This window comes from Pseudorca crassidens, chromosome 7 (genome assembly GCF_039906515.1).
Source record: "Pseudorca crassidens isolate mPseCra1 chromosome 7, mPseCra1.hap1, whole genome shotgun sequence".
NCBI lineage: Eukaryota > Metazoa > Chordata > Mammalia > Artiodactyla > Delphinidae > Pseudorca > Pseudorca crassidens.
The window spans coordinates 91,700,273-91,722,875 of record NC_090302.1 but is presented as its reverse complement, the minus strand read 5'-3'; the positions used below and the strand labels follow the sequence as shown (position 1 = coordinate 91,722,875).

At 39.6% G+C, this 22,603-nt stretch overlaps 2 pseudogenes; one reads left to right on the top strand and one right to left on the bottom strand.

Annotated features, from left to right (window-relative positions):
• The first annotated feature begins 1,486 nt into the window (after window positions 1-1,486).
• Window positions 1,487-22,603, top strand: part of LOC137228066 (centrosomal protein of 78 kDa-like) — a 33,164-nt pseudogene continuing 12,047 nt past the window's right edge.
• Window positions 11,495-22,603, bottom strand: part of LOC137228067 (RING finger protein 11-like) — a 44,287-nt pseudogene continuing 33,178 nt past the window's right edge.

Here is a 22,603-nt window from a genome sequence, read left to right as displayed (position 1 = left end):
CTCTTTAAAGTGGAGTCTAAAGATCATGAGAAAAAAAGGAAAGACTGGAAAACTGTTACAGATCAGAGGAGATTAAAGAAATATGATGACTAAATACAACGTGGTGTACTGGATAGGATCCTGGAACAGAAAAAGGACATTAGTGGGAAAAGTGTGAAATCTGAATAAAATCTATACTTTACTTAACAATATTGCAACAATGTTAATTTCATAGTTTTGAAAAATGTACCATAGTTATGAAAGATGTTAACACTAGGGGTAACTGGGTAAAGGGAATACTCTGTACTATCTATGCAACTTTTCTATGAATCTAAAATTATTCCCAAGAAATGTTAAGGGAATTATTAAGCTTTTATACCTATTAATTAATAACTGTATTAGAGAGTAACTACAGAGATCAAATTGGTGAATAATAGCTCTTCCTTATAGATAAAATCTAAAACTAGAAACAATGATTGAATTTCTTCCTAGCACCCTCCCTTTAAACCTGGTTGTGAAGATTACTACCAGTGTATGTAAGATACTTTCAGAAATTAGAAACTGAAAAGTAAAACTAACAAAAAATATTTGTTATTATAAATAACAATGGAATTTAGTATGCTATTATACCTTCAGACCTACTGTAGGACATGCTGTTCTTTGCTGTTCCACTTGTGGCAGGATTCATAGTTTTTCTAACAGGTACAGATCCCTATGCCTGATACTGTGAGGAAGTGTTATACTTGAGCTCCACTCTTATCTCTCTCAGGCATTTTTTGGTATTGTCTAAAATGTAAATACATACTGTCAGCCTCCAGCATGATACCAGGCACATAATAGAAACCCAATAAATGTTTCACTGTGAGTGGAGTATAAGTTGATAGAATATTTTTGAAGGTTGATTAGGAAGATTAGATTGATTGAAAATCAATATTTTAAGTTTGCATCTCTTTCTTTCCAGAAATTCTAGTTCTAGAAATTTATATATAGCTATACACATGTATACAATGTGTATATGTTCACATTGCAGCCTATCTGTAACAGAGGACAGAAACAAAATACCCCCAAACTGAAAACAACTAAAAGTCCATCGATATTGGACTGGCCATGTAAATTATGTAATGTGACGCAGCTATTAAAGAGAATGGAATGTATGTACGCAAAAATTGACTGGGAAGATCACTATCCAAGACAGATTGTAGACTATGTATATTATGCTGCTCTTGTATAAAATACAGGAGCTCCACTACGTAGAAATACTTACATACAAGATATAACAAGTGTGAATGTAAACACTTGGGAAATATCTGAAAGAACCACACAAGATACTGGGAGAGTGGGACAACTTTCCATGTCCCATGATTGGAATTCTGAAGGGTAAACACACGAACTAATGGACCTCTGCTACCATCTTACGGCAAGGGAGGGAATTGCAGGCGTCAGACTCCTCTTTACTAAGGAAGCGTCTCAGTCGGCCGGCGTAATGACGTCATCTCGACGCGCGGTGGCGCATGCGCAGTAGAAGGAGGCCGGCGAGCTGCGTGGGTTTGTGCATGGGCGCTTGTGGTTCGGGGCCCTGTGCTGGCACCGGGGGCGCCGGGTTGGCGACTTTTGCACTCTTGGCATTGGGTGGGCGGCATCTTGGGGGTCGCATGAGCCAGTGGCATCATGCCCGTGGGCGCTGGGGTCAGCGTCGCGGCTTTTCCGGACGGACGTTCGTCGGCCAGGAGGAAGGGCGGAAAGCACATCTCGGAAAGGTAATACGGCTTGGCCCCTGGGCCTGGGCTTCGTATCTTGTGCTGTCTCCTGTGACTGTTGCCTCCGCGCGCTGGCCCGTCCGCGCTGTGCTAGGGGGTATTGGTCGTCTCGCGGCTCAGTTCACAGTAGCTGAAAGGGACAGTGTGTGATGTTCTGATTTCTCCCCATCGTTTTAAAACGGAGGCTCTGGCCATTGCTCCTCGGGTAAAATGCAGAGGGACTGCTTTTTAAGATGGAACTGTCAGTGTTGGGGACCCTCCTTAATTACCAGGATGGAATCCCCTTCAGTTCCTCAAGCTGTGTTGTTTAGGCACAGAAAATGTGAGTAATAGTCACTGGAACTAAGTTTGAGTGAAAAAACGCACCGGTACCGCCGAATTTTCGAACTAATCTTACAAAAGTCAGTTCAGATATTATTCTTCACTGTGTTTCCTAGCATTAAGGAATTTTATTATCAGGTTTTGTATAAGGACTAAAAGTAAATTGTGAAGTGGAAGAATTGAGTTTAAACTATTTCAGTCAACACGCATGTATTAATGATACCTTAGTAGTCAACAGCGGGCTAGGTTTTATCAGGGATACAAAAGTTCTGGCCATCTCTGGTTTTAGATATCCCTTATTTGTTGAGACCTTTGCATTGTTTTGTTGCCTTTTATCTGTTTTCAAGATGGGAAAACAGGAACAAGGGAAGTATAGGTTATTACTAGGTGGGGTTGAATAAGTGGAGCAGCAAAATGTAAAGCAGAAAGAAGAGGGACCTACCCTAGAGGGATATGATTTCCATTTTCAAGGCGCATTCATCCTACGCAGGGAGACAGCCTAACATAAAATTTGCCTAACAAAAAATATATTAACAGGTGGAAAGACTATCTCCCAGTTGAACAGCGGATGCCTGGGACTCGTTTCATTGCTTTCAAAGTTCCTTAAAAAAAGGTAAGCAAAAGTTAATACCGTATTCTTTCAGAAATCTGAATTCTCCATATAGAGCCCTGGCTCTCAACCCCATCGTACTCCATTTTCCCTTTTTATAGCAAATACTTTTTAATACCTCTTTTACTATCCAGAAATGGAATTCATAGATAAATACAACCTACTTTTGTACTTAATAAAATTTTAAAAATACAACAATGGAATGCGCTAACTATAAATAAAGAATAAAGTAATTTATAAGAAAGTAATATGTATCTCAGTATGTAAATGTTTGGGGATGACTATACTAGAAATAAATAGTCAGTTACTTGTACCATGAATGCAGTAAACTATGGACTTTGATTGATAATGATGTGCCAGTGTTGGTTCATGAATTCTAACAAATGAAGCACACTGGTATGGCATGTTGATAATGGGGAAGGCTGTGTGGGATGAAGGAGAGAGAGTATAACTGGGAACTGTGTACATATTGCTCAGTTTTGCTGTGAAACTCAAACTGCTCTAAAACTAGTCTACTAATTTAAAAAGAAAATTGTGTTGCTGGCACTTGAATAACCAAACAGATCAATCAAACAGAGTACATAAATAAACCAATACATAAAAGAATATTTAGCCATCCTTTATATAGGTAGATATTCAAGAAGTATTTATTTATGTGTCTATTTACAGGCACTCTGCTTGGAGCTGGCAATACAGTGGTGGGCAAAATTGATGTGGTCCCTGCCTTCTCAGAGTTTACAGTCAGGTTAGGAGACCAACATGAAATAAACAAACATAGAAATAACTATATAGAAGTGAGCTTATTTTCTTCCGTCTAATCTCTCTGGAAGAAAGGATTGTAATATCGCTTGTAAACTCCAGAGGAGGAAACTTTACTTTGAATCTCATATGTTAGCATCACAGGTTTTGAATAAATGGATAATGTAGTAAAGGATTTTAAAAATATGTTCTTCCTTATTTTATTCTTTCTGACAGAGTTTTGAAAAGAATCTTGCTCCAGAAGAACGTTTCTCCCCCTTGGATTTCTTAACAAAATCCAAGGACAGAATGAAGAACTTGGGCTGATTATTGACTTAACATATATTCGCCGCTGTTATAAGCCAGAGGTAAATGGAAGCCGTAATTGAAAATGACCTTTCTGATACTGTAATAATTCATAGTAGTTCAGTAGTTATCATCTTATGCTAAGGTGAATCCTGGCCTTCTCTCATGGGTTCAAAAAGGGAAGCTAGTGGTTTCCTGTAATTGCTGTTTCAAAATGAGATTAAAGATATGAATTGAACTATAGTATTTGGCAGTTGGCTCTAGATATGCTTAAGAAATTCTGTAAGCTTCCATGTTCTATATTTTGAAAATGAAGTAAACTTTTAGTAGTTACAGTAGTATCCTAAAAAGAAAGAAAGGTATGTCCATTATGTCTTTAGCACTTATTTTAAGCAGTTGCTTGAGCGTGTTTAAGCATCACTGTAAAAGACAATTGTTCTCTAAGTTTTATGCTTCCTTTTCCTAATGCCTTCTGATATAGTACAGAAACCCATATATTCTCTTGGCCCATGTAGGACATTCCAGTGCAAAAGAATTATCCTTCTTCTGACCTGTTCCATGGCCTTGGGAGACAGTAACACCTAATGTCTTTTAATATTTGTAGAGCAGTTTGTCATTTAGAAAGTTCTTTCATATCCATTGACTTAGTTAATCTTCACAGCAGTCCTTTGCTCTTGAAGTGGAAGTAGTACTGATATCTCCTACTGAGTGCTTACTCTGCACTAAGCTCAGAGGATAGACAACTACAATTACTAATTTTACAGATGATGAAACTGACTCTCAGAAGAATTGAAATTTCAGCTCTGTTATTCCTTTTTTTTTATTGTGGTAAAATATAGATAAATCATATTTATTTTAACCATTTATAAATATGCAGTTCAGTGGCATTAAGTACAGTCACAGTGTTGTGTAACCATCACCACTGTCTATAACCAAAACTTTTTCATCATCCTCAACAAAAACTCTGTAACCATCAAACAGTAACAACCCCATTTTCCCTCCCACCAACCCTTGGTAACCTCTATTCTATTTTCTGTCTCTGTGAATTGGCCTATTCTAGGTACCTTGTGTAAGTGGAATCTGCAGTATTTGTCCTTCTGTGTCTGGCTTATTGCACTAAACATCGTGTTTTCAAGGTTCATCCATGTTATAGCACGTAAAGAAATGCCGTTTCTTTTTTGGCTTAGAAAATCCCATTGTGTGTATATAGACCATAGTTTGTTATTCAACGGTTGATTGACACTTGGTTGTTTTCCACCTTGTAGGTATTGTGAATCATGCTGCTATGATCATTGGTGTACAGATATTTGTTCAAATCCCTGCTTTCAGTTCTGTTAGATGTGCAGCGTAGGTAGTAGCAGAGTTGTTGGATCATACGGTAGCTCTACGTTTAACCTTTGAGAAAGTGCCAAACTGTTTTCTACAGTGTTGTCTTGTTTTTAAACAATTATCACAAATTTTAACCATATACAAAAGTATAAAAATACTGTGAATGTTCCTTGTATACCCATGAACTCATCCAGCTTTCTTATTTACCAACTGATGGCTGTCATGTTTTATCTATACGCCCACCTGTTTCACCCCATTCCATATTATCTTGAAGCAGCTCCAAGACAACATGTAATTACACCTGTACGTTTTTGGTACGTGCATGTAAAATATTGGACTTTTATTCCTTAATATCATTTTTTAATATTAAATACCCAGGGAGTGCTCAAATTTGCAGTTGTCTCCTAAACGTCATAAAAAATTGTTTATAAGAATTTTGAATTAGATCCCAATAAGGTCCACACTTTGCCGTGGATTGTTAGGTCTCTGAAGTCTTGTTTAATCTATAAGTTCTCCCTCCATGTCTCTCTCACGTTTTTTTTCCTCCTTGAATTTTGATTTTAAAGAAACCAGGTAATTTGTCCCATCTAGATGTCGATGATTACATTCCATGTGTTGGTAACATATTCTTCAATCCTTTTTTTTCCTGTAAATTGGTAGTTGATCAGAATGAAGCTTGCATGTTTTGTTTTGGCAAGACAGTTTCATAGGTGATGATGTGTTCTTCCATGGAGACATATATAATTGTGTCTTTCTGTGGTATTAGCAGTCACTGATGATTCATACCTACATCCATTAATTCAGTTGAGGCTTCAAAGAATGGTGAATTCTGTTGTTCTTTTTTTCACTTATTAGCTGGGTATATTTGTATGAGGAGAAGATTCCCCTCATCAACTGTTTGGTTGCCCAGTTGTAGAGGCATGATTCTCTTCTTTTATTTAACAGTTTTCAGAATAATGAGTTGATTCACAAATATCCTCCAGTGGTGACCAGTTTTGTAAAATTTTATTTACTCCTATCACCGTGGACTCCGTTACAGTTATTATTCTAACTGAGGCCCTGTCTTTGGCCAGTTGGAGCTTCTCAGTGACTCGTGAGTCCTTTTGACATGACATCAGTTGTTTCTAGACTTTTTCAGTGGTCAGAGCTAGGAAATATGTATGTTTGTTTATATTTTTAAAATATGTCATATGTTCCTACTGCTACTTTCCATTTAAATTCAGAACTAGAGAATTTTCACTTATCCTTTTCTGTCTTCTATTGATAGTCTACTTTCTCCCACCCCAAGAATACCAGTTCTCAACAATGCCTGAAATTGCCTCTATTTCCTAATTCGAATCCAAGTTCTTCTGACTCTATTCTACTACTCTCCTTAAATCACAGCCGCTTTATGGCCCTTGAAATGTAAGATAGAACATAAATGTAGGTAGAACTGTTTATATCATTTTGAGTTACATGTGCATTCATTCATATAGATTTGCTTTTCCTTTTGCATGCCTGGTAACTGTCCGTTCTGCAGTTTTAATGAAAATCAAGTGATAATTACTGGTTAAAGCAGCTTTGGAAAAAATGGCTCTCATCAGAATGACTGACATACTAAGTTTAATGTACTCTCCTGGTTTATATCCTGCCTTCTCTAATTAATTTTTTATTCTTTCGCTACAAAGGAAATAATACATATTTTCATGGTTTTGCCTTATAGGACTTACCAGAAACTATTCCTTATTTAAAAATTTGTACAATTGGGCATCAGGTGTCAGATGACGACGCTAGTTTTAAATTCCAGTGTGCTGTTAATGGGTTTCTGAAAGAACATAAAAATAACGGTGAGTTGCTTTTGTTTCTGTTTTTCCTTTACCTGAACTTTGGTATGCATTTTGAGTGGGGTTGGGGATTTTTAACATTTTTAATAGTTCTGGCATTAGTGTCAAGTTGTGTTTGGTAACATTAAGGTGGAAATGTCAGATGGTGCTAATAGAGTACGGTGTTTTTCCTGTTTATGGTCACAAACAATTTAGTTTGGAAAGTGATTTTGTGAGAAATATGAACTGAGCTAGCTTACTTATCTCTTTTTTAAAAATTTGAATGGAAAATACATAAAAACATAAAAATGTTCTTTTGTCCTATTTATTGGTTGAGAGGTGGAAGAAAAGGTTAAGACTCTCGGGTTCTTAGCATATATAAAAGAGAAAACAAAAAGCAAAGGTTCCGAGTGAGACAGATCCATAGAAGCAAAACAAAACAGAGTGGACCAGAAGAGCGGCTTCCTCATCATATATGTGTTTAAGATATTTTTGCTGCTTTTACACTTCGGTGCAAGTGAGGAAGAACACTACCACCTCTTATTCTTATCTTCAGACAGGAAGAACTTAAAAGGCTGGTGTTTTCTTGTTTCCGCTTTAAGATCTACTCTGTTGATAGTAGGTCTTAATAGCGTGTGAATTTTAAGGATCCACTTGCCTTTTTCTAGCATCTAACTATCAGAAGGAACATGGTGTTTGCCATGTTTTAAGACTGAGGAATCTTTTGTCTTTGGAACACCACTGACGCCCATGTGAAAGTGTTCATTTTGTCCTCTTTCTAAATTTAGCCTGAGGAGTGTGCACTTTATTAAATAAACGTAACAGACAGTAAATATTCCATGTATATATAAAATGATGCACATATATACATAAAACAGGAAATAGGGGAGAAGGAATAGAGATGGAGGTGGGAAGATAGGGGATAGGAGGCGAGAGAGAGAGGGAGAGACTGGAATTTCAAGATAAATTTTCATTCTATAACCTGGTTGCTTAATGCAGGTACTAGCTCTTAAATATCTTAAGCCCTATTCACAGACCTTCTGTGTACTTTAGCTTTAAAACTTGAGAGGCTTGGCCTGTCCTGTGATAACCAGGGTGTCTAGAAAGGAGGCAAATTATCTGATTTGTTTAAACTGTAGTCACAGAAATGTTCCCTCTTAAGATGTTAGGGCACAGCTGCCGGCCTACTCACTTCCTCCAGGCTCCTTTGTGTGTGTTCTGTCTGTTCCGCGTGGGCTAGAAGATCCTTACAAGTGCATGAGAACACGTTTGTAAACCTTGATTGTTCACATGTTATACCAAGTGTAGTCCATTGCATATGCTGACTCCTCTGTGGGTCTTCTGCATGCAGTGGGCTAACTTCACCATGCTGTCTGCCATTGCAGTCTCAGGACCTTAGTTATGATCCATTGGTGACTCTCCTCTGCTGTAAGGCCCTCCCACAGGTGCCAGGCTCACTGATAATGAGGAGGAGACTATACTATGCACTCCCTAGAATTGGTAGAGACTCAGAAAATAAATTGTTTCAGTAAACACCGAGAGCCTTATAGGTTTGTTGTTAGGGCACGGGAATACAGAGGTGAGTAGAAGTCTTTGTTCAGTAGCAACTTACAGTTATCTAGGAAGAGAAACATGTAGTGAGTATAAGTGGGTTAATTATGATAAAAGAATCAAGTGCAGCAGGAACATAGAGGAGAAAGTGAGGAAGGCCTGACTGAGGAGACAGCGTTGGAGCTGGGCTTGGGGGAAGAGGATTTTGCCGGAATGAGGAAAGGACAGCCCAGGTATTGGGGACAGGTACAGAAGGCACAGGGCTTGAACTTGTGCTCTGGAGGGGCAGCCTCTGGTGTGACTAGAGGGTAGTGTGAAAGGGCAAAGAAGTCATACATTGATTTTCAGCAAATATTTGTATAACACCTTCTAAATTGAAGGCACTGTTCTAGGAAGTAGGAAGAGAACAAAGTTCTTGCCCTTACGTACTTTCCATTGTAGTGGGGGAGAGAGATGAATAAATAAGTCAATATATGGAGTGTCAAGCGGTGGTAAATGCTTTGGAGAATAACAAAAGAAGATGAAGAGGTGAGGGAATGTGGTAGGTGATCAGGGAAGTCCCCTCTATTAAGATGTCGATTGAGCAGAGCCTTGAAGTGAGAAACAAGCCATTGGCTATCTGGGAGAGTGGAGATGGGGTGGGAGGGTGTGTTCTGGGAGAGTGGAGATGGGGTGGGAGGGTGTGTTCTGAAGCAGAAGGAATAGTAGGTGCAAAGTCCCTGAGGCACGACTGTGCTTGGCATGTTTGAGGAATAGTAAGGAAGCCAGTGTGGCTGGACAGGGGAAAGTGAGTGAGGGCAGGGCAGTAGAGAATGAGATCAGGGGAGGCTGGCAGGGCAAAGGAGGGAGGTGGATGATGTAGGTCCTTGGAAGTCATAGTTTGAACTTATAATTCAGTTGGAGAGACAGACTGATATTTGTTTATAAAGAGTTCTCAATGCTGTGCTAACAACCTGGGCTCTATTCTGTGCTTAGTGAAGATGTTCAAGCAACAGAGCAATCCAGCCTAGTTTATATTTTAGAAAGATAACATCTTCCATGTGGAGGATCAGTTGAAATAGAAGAGACTGTTAGAATTATAGGGCGGTAGTAATCCAGGCAGATGACGAATGCCAGACACCACCTAGTCACAGACATAGTCACAGACCTAGTCACAGACCTAGTCACCACCTAGTCACAGACATCTTTTGCAGAGATCAGCTACATGTTGATGTTTTATATTTACTTTCTCATATAATTTTTTTTAAGTGCTGGACCACGAATTACTGTGGCATAGTTGGAAAAATCTGAGACTCGATTCTAGTCTTTTTTCTGTTTGCCTGCTGTGCAGCTTGGGCTTACGTCTCAAGCCTTACTTTTTCATTGTGAAATAAAAACGATACTAGTTAACCTGGGAAGTCCACAAGCACATAGACGCATAGTATGTGAGGAGCAGTGAATGAGAGAAGGAATGGAAGTGCTTTGGGACCCCAAGAGCACTTCAGAAACCGTTTGTTCTTTTTAATATTGAGCATTAAAATTGAAGGCATTCCATTTGTTTCACTCAAAAACAAATTCTATTCTTCTGGTAGCCTGTTTTTGTTTTTGTGTTTCCACTCCCTTTTTCTATAGTCAGGTCAGTTCCTGATGGGCATTCTCCAGTCCACGCTATTGCATCTGATTGGAGGCTATGCAAAATTTCCCAGAGACAATGAATTTTGACTTTATAGTAGTTAATTCTTGATAGTACGTTCCTGCAAAAACACTCTTTCTTCAGAGTTTTTCCTTTTCAGGTTAGTGGTCGTGTTTTGGTAACTAATAAACGCTACTCTTCAGAAAATTGTATAACTTGTTTTTAGTGTATCTACTTCGCTTACTTAATTCCATATTCCCTGTTTTATAGACAGACTTATTGGTGTCCACTGTACCCATGGTTTAAACAGGACTGGCTACCACATCTGCAGGTGAGTTGCCAACCCCAAGAGGCAGACCATGTTTAAATTGTTCTGTTTACAGTAGTAATGTAAGCTGAATGCAACAAATGCAGTCAGAGAAATGTAGGAAGTGGAAGGGAAGGCAATTTTGCCCCCTACTCAGAGGTGACCACCAGTAATAATTTAGCACATATTTTTTGAGACATAAAAAATGCAGATATAAGCATATACAATGGTCCCTTGGTATCTGCAGGGGATTGGTTTTAGGACTCCCCATAGATACCAAAATCCTCGGATGCTCAACTCCCGTATGTAAAATGGTGTAGTATTGTCGGCCTTCCATGTCTGCAGGATATGGAACCGTTGGATATACAGCACTGACTGTACATGTGATTTAATGGTATAGTATTTAGACATTCTGGTTTATAATTTAATATATGGTGGACATCTTCCTATGAAAATATTTGGAGACCTAAATCTAATTTATTTATTTATTTATTTTTCCTCCAAATTTGCTTTATGTAGTTGGATATAAATTAATGAACCAAAACTTAAGCAAGATACATGTAAGGATTTAATAGAACCTGATACTGTAATTCTTTCAGTTTTTCTCAAACTCATCATGGGGCTTGTAAGAAAATTAACCAACATGGATACTACTACAGTTGAATGTCAAATCCTTAAGTGCTTATAACATACTAAATTCTTCTATAATGCACTTATGAAGAACCCTTCAAGAGACTTGTGTTTTGTATGTAGAAAAGTGTTGATTTCTTTGAGGAGTGAAGCATTCAGCTTTCGTGGATAAATCCTTGTTAGGCTGAGGCAATCATTATCATATCCCTCTTTGCCATGAATTGTCTTATGAATGGTCATATCAGTCTGTTTTGGCAAATGAGTAATTAGGGGAAGGCTGTTATTGTGCTTATGAGAATGATATTTTTCTCTGAAAAAAGATAAATATGCATTAGGAAAATGACCATTGGGACTCTTTTTCTGCTTCCTCCTTGTTTTGTTAGAATATGATACTTGGTTTTACAGCAGCTATCTTGTGACCCTGAGATGACTGTATGCCAATAACGACAAATGGTAGATTAGAAAGAACCAGCAAAGACAGAAAACAGCAACATCAATAGTAACAACAATCACAGCAAAAAAACAATGGGACCTTAACTTGTGGAGTTCCTATAAAGTAAAAAATAAATGCTCTATGTTTATTCTAAAAAAAAAAAAAAAAAGAACTATGCAAAAAAGCTTAAAACTACCTTTTTTGTGCCAGTGTTATAAAATGTAGCTTTAAATAAAACCTTGACCCAAATGCCAGCAACTTCAGAAAAGAATTTGGGTATGGGGAAGAAGAAAGATATCTCACTTAGGAAAAACAACCAGTATCTTTCTCCTAATCTTCTACACACAATTGAAACATTTATAGCTAATGTAACACTTTACACAAATCCTATGTACTGGAGCAATAACAAGATCTAAATACAATTATATTTTTAAACACTGGGCGAAGGCTTTACATAAAAATAGCATCGTACTTTTCCCCCTGAATTTCTAAAATATCACGTACTTTTCCCCAACATCTGAAGCCGTTCAGGAATTTTTAGGAAACTTTCATGCATGATCTTAATTCCTAATCCCCCGCTCTTTGGGCTCAACGACAAAAGATCAAAACCACCAAAAATGATGGTTCTCTTGAAGTCAGGTGAGAGACACTGGCTCAGTTAGTCTCGTAGGACAAAAGCAGTGCTGCATCAACTGTCTCCATGCAGGAGGGGCATGTGAAGGATCTCATCAGCCAGTCATCTGTACAGCCCAGGTGACCTGCATACACAGCAGAAATCAAATTGGGTTCTCATAAACAAAGTCCATCATACAGATCACACACTCCTGGATCTTTTTTTATAATATTTGTTTTATTTTATTGATTGATTTTTTTTTTTTTGGTTGCGCTGGGTCTTAGTTGCAGGCGGTGGGCTCCTTAGTTATGGCATGCAAACTCTTAGTTGCGGCATGCGTGTGGGATCTAGTTCCATGACCAGGGAACGAACCCGGGCCCCCTGCATTGGGAGTGCGGAGACTTTAGCCAGTGCACCACCAGGGAAGCCCCCCGGATTCTTTTTTCTGATCCGTTTCTTCCAGGGTCATAAACTCCTTTAGGCTGATGCTGTATGAGGCCTATACTTTTGAGCTATCCTATTTTGTTCCTCTCAGCTGTGTTGCTAGGCGAGTCTGGCTAGGTGTTGGATGATAGACCAAAACTGGAACTTGATCCTGATATGGCAGCAGCGGCTTCTGATCCAGCTCCGTCCCTTTGCCAAAGCTAGCCCAGCCGGACTGAGACTTGTGAGGCAGGGAGATGTCATCCGAAGTGGGGGACTTAAGGCACTTCCCCATCTGTCAGACAGAGAAAGAAAAATCCTGTATGATCTCACTTTATATGGAATTTTTAAAAAAGCTCATAGAGGCAGGGGGTGGAGGGTGGGTGAAATGGGTAAAGGTGGTCAATATGTACAAACTGCCAGTGATAAATAAGTCCTGGGGATGTGACTATAGTTAATAATACCGTATTGCATATTTAAAATTTGCTAAGAGAGTAGATCTTAAAAGTCCTCATCACAAGAAAAAAAGATTTCTACCATGTATGGTAATGGATGTTAACTAGACGTACTGTGGTGATCATTTTTTAAATTGAAGTATAGTTGATTTACAGTATTATATTGTAATAACAATATATTAGAACCCAGTGATTCAATATTTTTATAGATTATACTCCATTTAAAGTTATTATAAAACATTGGCTATCCTTATAGCTTACTTATTTTATGCATAGTAGTTTGTGCCTCTTCATCCCCTCCCCTACCCCTATCTTGCCCCTCCCCCCTTCCCTCTACCCACTGGTAACCACTGCTTTGATATCTACATCTGTGCGTTCATTTCCTTTCTGTTACATTTATTGTTTATTTTTTAGATTCCACATGCGAGTGATAACATACCGTATTTGTCTTTCTCTGTTTGACTTATTTCACTAAGCATAATAGTGTTGCAGCAAAAATAGAAATGAAGTTTTTCCTCTCCAGAAAATAAGGAAAGTAAAGGGGACAGTGAACAGGCTAGAGAAGACACATAAACTGGCCTGAAAGGGTTAATCGATCCTAGTTTTATTTAAACTGTTACTGATTTGTACTGTCTGTAACTAGATGTAAGTTTCACAAAGCTAAATTACATCCTGTTCCTATCACTCCCTAGCTGTCAGTGTAAATTACATCCTGCATCTGGTGCTTAAGCTCCCTGCACTGTCTTGTAGCAAATTACCCTGTGTAGCTGTTTGCATTTCAGGAAGCAGATGGCAGGCAGATAAGGCAGAGGCAAATGAACCCAATTACCGGTCCGCCGGACCCAGTTACCGGACTGCCTGACGCCAGCGATGCCGGTTTTGAAATAATGCAAGAAGAAGAATGCAAGACCTTTACCACTTTGATCCTTATTACCACTCCCTGGACTGAGATGGCCGCCTGAGGGGCCAGGAGGCTAGCCGGGTCTTCCAGGCGTGTGTGGGCATCCTGTGTGCAGCCAGCGTCCCCGAGGCCACGCTCGGCCCATCATCACTGAGTGAAGCTGTGCCGCGACAGCACAGCCGACATTTTTCTGGCGCTGTGAGGACCTGTGTGCATTGCAGGATTCGGTGCCTCTGCCCGCCGTGGGCGCCTCCCTGTGGGAGGGCCTGCCGGACTTCAACACCCACCACCTGCGCAGGGTAGACTGGGCGCCGCCCCTGAGCACCCTCTGCCCCCGATCTGTATCCAGAGCTTCTTCCAGCCATGGCTTGGCGAGACGGGTTTGTACTTTCCACTTCCAGGGGCTCTCGTGTCGGCGCTGCGAAGCGGAGTTTTAGATGGTACAAAGTGGAGGGTGGGCACTAGAACCGGTGCCCAGTGCCCAGGTGTGCGTGCACTAGACGGGGCATGTGGCCTAGGACTCCTGCCGGCTCGGTGATCCTGGCCGAGTGCCTTAAGGCTTCTAGGTCTCAGTGTTCTCATCTGTAGCATGGGCTTAACAGGACTCACTCTCTGTGGCGGTTACAAGGTCACTCTCTGTGGCAGTTACAAGGTCGCACTCTGTTAATGCTTATAGACTCTACAATGTAGAACACTTAGCACAGTTTGGAGCATCCTTCATTGTTCCACAGATGTTACCTGGTCTGTTGAATGACTTTGCCTGGTACACGCCAAAGCAATTAGGAAATTGATATATCCCAGCTTCATTTCCTTTTCATTAAAACAGGGCTCAGGAAAAAAAAATTTTTTTTCAATAGTCCTATCATACAGTGGAAAGAGCACTGGTGTGAAGGCAGCTTAGGGTTTGAATTCCAGAGTTTATGCTCTCTGTGGCCTGGGCAGGTTTCTTTTGCACTACAATCCCCACACTTGTAAAATGACATTAAAAACCACCCTTTCTGTGGGTTCTTAGAATTAATTAAGCAGGTTATGTGTGTAGAGTATCCTGGCACTTGAATGAGTTGTCAGAACCAAGAGCTGCTGGAGAGGATGCTTCTGCCCTAGGTAATGTCCCCTCCTACTGGGCGGCAAGTAAACACAAGCACAGTAGTCAGTGCTAGGGAAGAAGTGAGTTCTGGTGTTACAGAGAACAGAATCTTGTTTTTTTTAATTTAATTTTTATTTTATATTGGAGCATAGTTGATTTACAATATTGTGTTAGTTTCAGGTGTACAGCAAAGTGATTCCATTATACATATATCCATTCTTTTTCAGATTCTTTTCCCATACAGGTTGTTACAGGATATGGAGTAGAGTTCCTTATGCTATGCAGTACGTCCTTGTTGATTACCTATTTTATATACAGTCGTGTGTATATGTTAATCCCAAATTCCTAACTTATCCCTCCCCCCCATGTTTCCCCTTTGCAGAGCACAGAATCTTGGAAGGGAAAGTTCAGGGTAGGCTTCTTGGAGGAGGTGCCATCCTTTCTAAGGATATGTAGAAGCTCCTGGGGTGGCAGGAGGGAGCAGTGTGTGTCAAAGTTGGAGAAATATAAGAAAATATGGCAAAACTAAGATACAGGACTGGAACTCAGTGTTTGGGAAAGAAATGAGAGTTGATACTGGAAACCTAGTGGGGCCCAACAGAAAGGGGCCTTGTTTGTCCTGTCAGAAGTTTAGATGTTTATCCTAAAGGCTGTGGGAAACCCTAAAGAACAGTGAGATGGACTTCTGTTTTAGAGACTCACTCAGACCTCCATGTGGAAGGCACTTGATTGGGTGCAGGGTGAATTGTAATCTAAGGGTCCCACTTAAGTTATAAAAGGTTGAAATGGATTTTGCAGATCCGAGAGAGAATGGGTGGGGCCTGGTGACCAGTTAGAAAAGGAAGGGCAGCAAGTGTGGGTGACGGTTTACAGCTGCATCTTTTTGTGAGATACAGAGCACAGTAGGAAAGGGATTGGGGGTGGGGAGAGGATCTTACTTCATCTTCAGTGCTTTAGAGGGGCCTGGTAGACAGGTCTGGGCCCAAGGTACAGATCTGAGCTTTTTGGGAGGACAGGTATTTGAAGGCATGGGAGATACTTAGGTTACCCACAAGAAGATCCAAAGAATCAGAGGTCTGAGGGCTTTTAAAGTGAGTATATTGAGGATGTTTATAAGCTGAAAGAAAGTAGCCAGCAGAGAAAGGGCATTAAGATCTAGGAGAGGAAATGATTGTTCATTTGTTTTCAAAAAGTTGAATACTTATCGTGAGCCTGGCCCTTTTCTAGGATCTGGGGTTCACACCATGTGTCATCTCTTCTGTAAGAACAGTTCAACTCATCCCCTGGTGAAGAGAAATTAGATTTTTCTTTGCATCCCATTCAGGTGTAGGAACTGTTCCGCACCTCTGAAGGGACTTTACTTAACCAGAGTAATAAGTTAGAAATCAAAAGAAATTAGAGCTGGAAGGCCACTGTACTTAATTTTGCCTAATATTTTACATTGATTGTAAGAAAAATTTATTGCAGAGCCCATTCTCTTCAGAGTTCCTTCACTGAACTTTCTTCATGTCTTGCATCCAGTGGGGCTAGCTTGTAGATTTTGGCCTCCTCCTAAATTTGCTTCTTCATCCACATTGTATTTTGCCCGGACTATGGCAGAAGCTCCTGGGTGGTTTCGCGGCCCCTGGACTCAGTTCCTCTAAGTTCATCTGCCTACTGGGGTTGAGTGATCTTCTAACATGAAAAGATAACGCCTAAAATAATGCTGCTAATGGCTTGCCCACACAGAGTTAGTGCATACTAGCCGCCCAGCGTGTGCTCTGCCCAGAGGCGTGTAGTCTGAACTGTGCTCTACCAAGCCTCCTGGGGCTCTTTGGCCCTGAGGAAGGGAAGCTTTTTGTGATCACTCCCTTTATCTAACTGGTCCTTCAGCAGCGGGGTGCCTTTTGCTAATCAGTGGAGGCACCCTTACTCAGCCAGTGGTAGCCCCGGACCTCATCACCTGTGGGATACAAGCCATGCTCTCTCCCAGGCTTGATTCGACCAACATCTCTATTTTCTGTCCCTTCTCACACTTGGACCCCTGGCCTTTAGTCATCCCCACCTGCAGTGCCCAGCAGGAGTCAGGCTTGAGTGTCTTTGCAAAGGTGCTCCCTCTGCAGTTAATGCACCTCCTCCTCCAACTCTGCATAGCCTCATCTTTCTCGATTGTACTTCAGGGTTATCATGAAGCCGTCAGACATAACTTTTAGCTTCCATAGGAACCTCTGTGCATAAAGGTTATGGTTCTTTATCTCATGTGATTGAAATTTTGAGTTTACACATGTCCCTCCTTAATGAGGCTTTAAGGGCAGGAGTGGTTTCTAATCCTTAGCACAGAGCAGACGCTTTTTTTCTTTTTAGTTGTTTAACGGTGATAAAATGTATGGTTTATATCACTCATTTTACAATAATTTTGCTTTAGGTTCTGACAGAAATAAAGTTTCCAGAAGTTGTGTTCCTGCAATAAGAAATAAAGATGTGACCTTCCAGTTGTGTAAAGCTCTTAGACGCTGTGTAAGTGCGTCAGGTGCGCTAAGGAACCTGGAACTAAGTGGGCTAGTTGTGAGAGAAAGAGACGTAACTATGTTAACAAAGGTAAGCCTTCATTGTGTCCTGCCAACATTTGATAGTTGCTTTTGGGGCAAACTAAAGGGGTAAAATTTTAAACTGTTCCTCCCCATTAAAGGGATTGAATAAATCGGCCACTTTGGGGCACCTGTGTCTTGCAAATTGTCCAATTGGAGATGGAGGTTTAGAAAGTGAGTTTCAGTCTTGTTTAAGTCTCTTCCCATCAGACTGGTCTTGTGATTTCCTACACACCACGTTACTTCCTGTCTACCTTTTCTTGGTGGTGTTCATGCCTGGATTGTCTCCTATACCTGCTCAAACCTTGGTCCATTCTCATTTGTACCATGGAAGTTTGTCATGCTGGATACTGTCAGAATTAATCTTACTTAAGTCTGTGTTAAGCCATAAACCACATGTTTTGTATATTTTCTGTTTTTTGTGTTTGTTTATATTTTTATGGTTTCTCTTCAAGAAATATGGGAAGGGAAATAGCAAGATATAAAGAGCAAAAAAGTCATCATGATCTTTAAATTGTTAGAACATGTATCTGCAATCATAATTATACTGCACTGTGGTATGTGTTAAAATAGGAAATATATGTAACGTCCCGTAGGAGCAGCAAATTCAGTGGTGTTGGTGAGGGTGTGTCATGGAAGTAATCACAAAGCAGGTGACTCTTGATTGGGGTCCTGAAACATTAGTGTGTGTTCCCTGTGTCCAGTAGTGGTCTGGAGGGGTCAGGAAGCCTGCCTTTCAATTTGAGGGAACAGAGGGTTTGAGGTCCTCTCTCTTCTATTGCTCTTATACTGCATAGCAGCTAATAAAATACTGGGTTTATAGTTGACATTTAAGTCGCTGATTGATCATCAAGATTGGCATGTATCATTGGAAATGAAAATCAGAAGAGTCTTAGGCTTTTTAGGTTTTTCTTTTTTTCCCCTTTGTCTCAAATGTATGTAGTACTTTACAGAGTGGTTGGGAATAAAGTTTGCAGTATTCAGTGTATTCAGTTTTAGTACCGAAATAGAATTAAACTGTTGCTGTAAACTGGAATAACACTTCGTTACTGACAAGTTTTAGAATGCATCAGTTCATCAATTACCTGTTTGGGAAGATTGCAGTTAATGATTTTAAGAATGTGGCTATAAACCTCCAATTGACTCAAGAAAAGCAAATAAATCAAGATTGACAAATGTATAGGCTCTTCATCTTATTGTGTGTGTGGGTTTTTATTTTCCTTTTAGTTATTTGTCAAGGTATAAAGAACTCTATCACTCTTAAGACAGTAAACTTCACGGGGTATAATCTGACATGGCAGGGAACAGATCACATGGCCCAGATCGTAAAGGTGATTTTATGTTTAAACTTTCATGAAAACATGTGATTGGAGCACATTAACATATTGATACAGATGGCAGTTAAATTTGTCTTTTAATACATGTGAGTGCATCTTTTGTTTTGTTGAAAGAATCTGACCAAATGGTAATGTGAATTGCTGTTGCATAAAGTATATTGTTGAATCCCCAGTCTTTGCATTTGAGTTTAACAACTCTGTGGTTTTCTATCTTCTTCCTGAGACACTTAATCTCAGGTCCATCCTCGTCACACAGAGTGGTAAATTAGAGAACGATTAATATCACCATTTACAGAAGTGAGACTGAAATCTCAACCATACTGAACATAGGAACTGAAGGGGCCTCTCAGCAGTTCAGAGAGGTATTACCAAGCCAGTCAGCTGAATTCTGTTCAGTTTTCTCCATAGCAGAGCCTTCCAGGTCCTTCTTTTGAGCTTATATATTTTTATACACAATTCTGTGTGGATACTGTACATAATACTAAATAGAATTAACTGGGTTTAACTGGTGATGTATTTACATCAATATCTAGCTTCGTTTTGTTGATATCTTTTTCAGGGGCTTTCCATTCATCAAAGCTCGTGATGTATGTAATCAGTTGCTGGTGTGTAGCTATATTTGTGATATATAGGGCTTGAATTGGGAAAGGTGGATGGTCATTCTTCTTGCTTTTTAAACTGACAGAGCCTTACAAGAAGCACTTCCCTCTCTGAAATAAATCCATGTAAAACATGTTTGTTCGCTCTCCCAATGCAACTGTGTAGTTGTGTGGATTTGGCACACGACTGGCAGCCTTGTGGTTGTCTGTAAACAAGAAAGCCTGTTCTCCAGTCTGCAAATCAGCTGTTAGCCAGTAAAATGAACTTTACTGCCATTTCTGACCCCTCACATGGAGCTGTCATACTCAAGAATGTTCATATGTTTTCAAGAAACGTTGTTTATGGGCTATATGTACAAATTCCTGATCTGAAAGCCAATATAAAGCAACATCTCCCAAACCTCTGCTGTCTCACCAAGGCCACACACATTCCCTCGCTTCTGGCCTCATGGCAAGCTAATACTGTCAGTATCAGATTCTCCTTCCCAGTGGTTCTGGGAGACTGCATAGTTGCTCTGTGAGAGGCACCTCTGCTGAGGTTGAGAGAAGAGCATCTTGGGTGTCAGTCCTGCCCTTGCATGCCCAGAGAGAAGGATGTGCGCCTTGTTCTCCTGTTGGGATTTTCCTATGCTGCAGGTTTGCAGCTTGTTGTCAAAATGATGTCCTAGTGACTTGTCTTCTGCATAGTTACATAATCCCAGCACACTTCTTTATGATCTGTAGACTTTTATGGGGTTGTGGCCAGGTCAGGTTTTAAATGTTTGGAAATGTCCAATTGAATAACATTGCAGTGACAGTGAAGCTTGACAGGAGAATTGTATTACTGTTACCCTAGTTTTGGCTTAAGGGTGATGAGAAGATGAAATTTTTGATGGGTCAGTTTTAGTTATGTATGTGTATGTTATTTACTTTTTTAAATTCTAACATCTGTTTTATACACAGCTTAGATATGTTGACTTTCTGATTATTCTTCTGATTCTTTATCAGTCCCTTTACTGATGTATTTTCCTCTGAAAAACTACATTTTCTTCCAGACTGTTTTTGTCTGATAGCGAAAAATAAATTTTTCATTTGCAGTCTAAAGTTGATCTGAGAAAAAATGGTTACCTTGGATCTTCCCTTGGCTTCTGTGAAAGAAACTTAATAAAATAATATGGGCAATTCCCATTACTAATCCTAACCATGTACAACAGAGGTCTGTACAGTAACATAGCAAAAATAAGTTACTGTACTTTTAATTAGTCATTGCCTGTTTTAGACTAAGGAGCAGTGAGAGACGTTTATAAATAATGATACCTCAGATCACTTTTGTTAAATGTCCTCTAATATTTGCATATTTGGTATCTGGCTTGTGTTGTCTTTTATACAATCTTGTTTTCTTTCTTTGCACTATAGTTTAACAACTCTGTGGTTTCCTGTCTTCTTCTTGTGACACTCAGGTCCATGAGAATTTCCTGTGACTGTGACAGTAGAGAGTCCTTCCTCCTCAGAAATTGAAGAGGTCGATGATTCCTCAGAAAGTGTTCAGGAAGAGCCAGAGAAAATCCATTTGAAACAAGAAGCATTGCCGGTACAAAGGTATCACTTTAAAGCTATAGAGAAGATTATTTTTCAAACGCAAGCCTGATTGCAACACTGCACAGCTTGTGTGAGGGTTCTGTTTTCTACTCCCATCTGCATTGTATCCCCTTGAATGGTTAACCTTAGACCAAGGTGAATGGTGGACATTTGAACTCTAAGAAATAAAAATCAAAACATGTCGTTAGTAATATATTTTCCTTTCCTTAGAACCTTAGTATATTAGATTTAGGGAGAACCTTAGTGATCATAAGATAAAGAAATTGAGTTCTGAATGAATATAGTCAGCTGATTCAATGCTCTTGTTTTACAGATGAGAAAATTGACAGTTCTAGTTGAACTCTCTTTTTACAAGAGGAAAATATGGCCTCATTTTAAATAAAAGTAAAGTTGAAAAAAGTTTTGATGTCGATATTCTCCTTTCCTAAAATAAAAAATATCAAGAAGCTACATTCTATTACCAAATAAACCTGACCTCTATTGTCATTCCATACTTTTGTTTGTATGGACAGAAAAGAAAAATTGATTTTCATAAGAAATTTTTGCACCTAAAATATAATATATTTATTTTATTTCAACTTTAATGAAGAGCTGAACATTTCTAGTAAATAAAGGAACACCATTTGGGGGGGACCTTGTCTTTGTGCTACAAAGTCCCATGTTTAATTTTTAAAAATTATTTAATATGATTTTCTTTTCGTATGAAACTTGACCGGTTTCAGAACTAATTATCCCATTATTGTAGGACTATGGGAATTAACTCTTTGATTTTCAAAAGAGAAAGTTAGATTTTTATTTTTTAATTAAAATTAATGATAATATAGAGAAATTTTAAGAAAAAAACTTAGAAAATTATGAAATGTTAGAGTAGGAGAAATCTATAGTTCATGTAGTGTTACCCTCTTTCATTTTATAAATGAGCACCTACAATTTGTAGCACGTAAGTGGTTTATTAGTAAATGGCAGAGTACGACAAGACCCTAGAGCATCTAACCCGCATTCCTTGTCATTTTAGATGTGTTGTATTCATTTCCTTCATGAGTAGACCAGGAGATTGTATTTCTAATAGTAATGATAGACACTGGGGAGGACCAAGAAGTTTACACACTGGGACCACAGAATAGCAGATTCAGAATGCACTGAGAACCCTTTCAGCTCTTCTCCATTTTGACAAGACACTACAAGGATGGTATCAAAGTGTTTAAGTATATAAGCCCACAACAATCAAGGGATTTCAACATAGTTTTGAAAGACGGAAGACAAGTGGAAGAGTGTGAAACTGAGGCAGTAGGACAGAGGAAAAGCATCACCTAGAATATGCACAGGGACCACCTGCAACTGAGGAGGATTCTGACCCCACCTGCAGAAGTAGCCCCATGCTCAGATGCGCATGTAGGAGAGAGGGTGGAGTTAGTTAAAAGTGTGACTGGAATAGGGGAGCTCATTGAAGGGTTGTGTTTGGAGGAGTGGACTCCCAGCCCCGCCCTCACTCTCCTGAAATGAGATGATTTCATTTTGAAAACAGTGAAACTGGCGAGAACTAGGGCAGCTAGTGTGAGTTTTTACACCCTAGAAAATTGTGTTTGGGGGAGATCCTATTACAGTTACTCCCCGCTTCTTCCTGCATAAGAAAACCAATCAATCGTTGACTTCAGGGAGCTTTCTGCG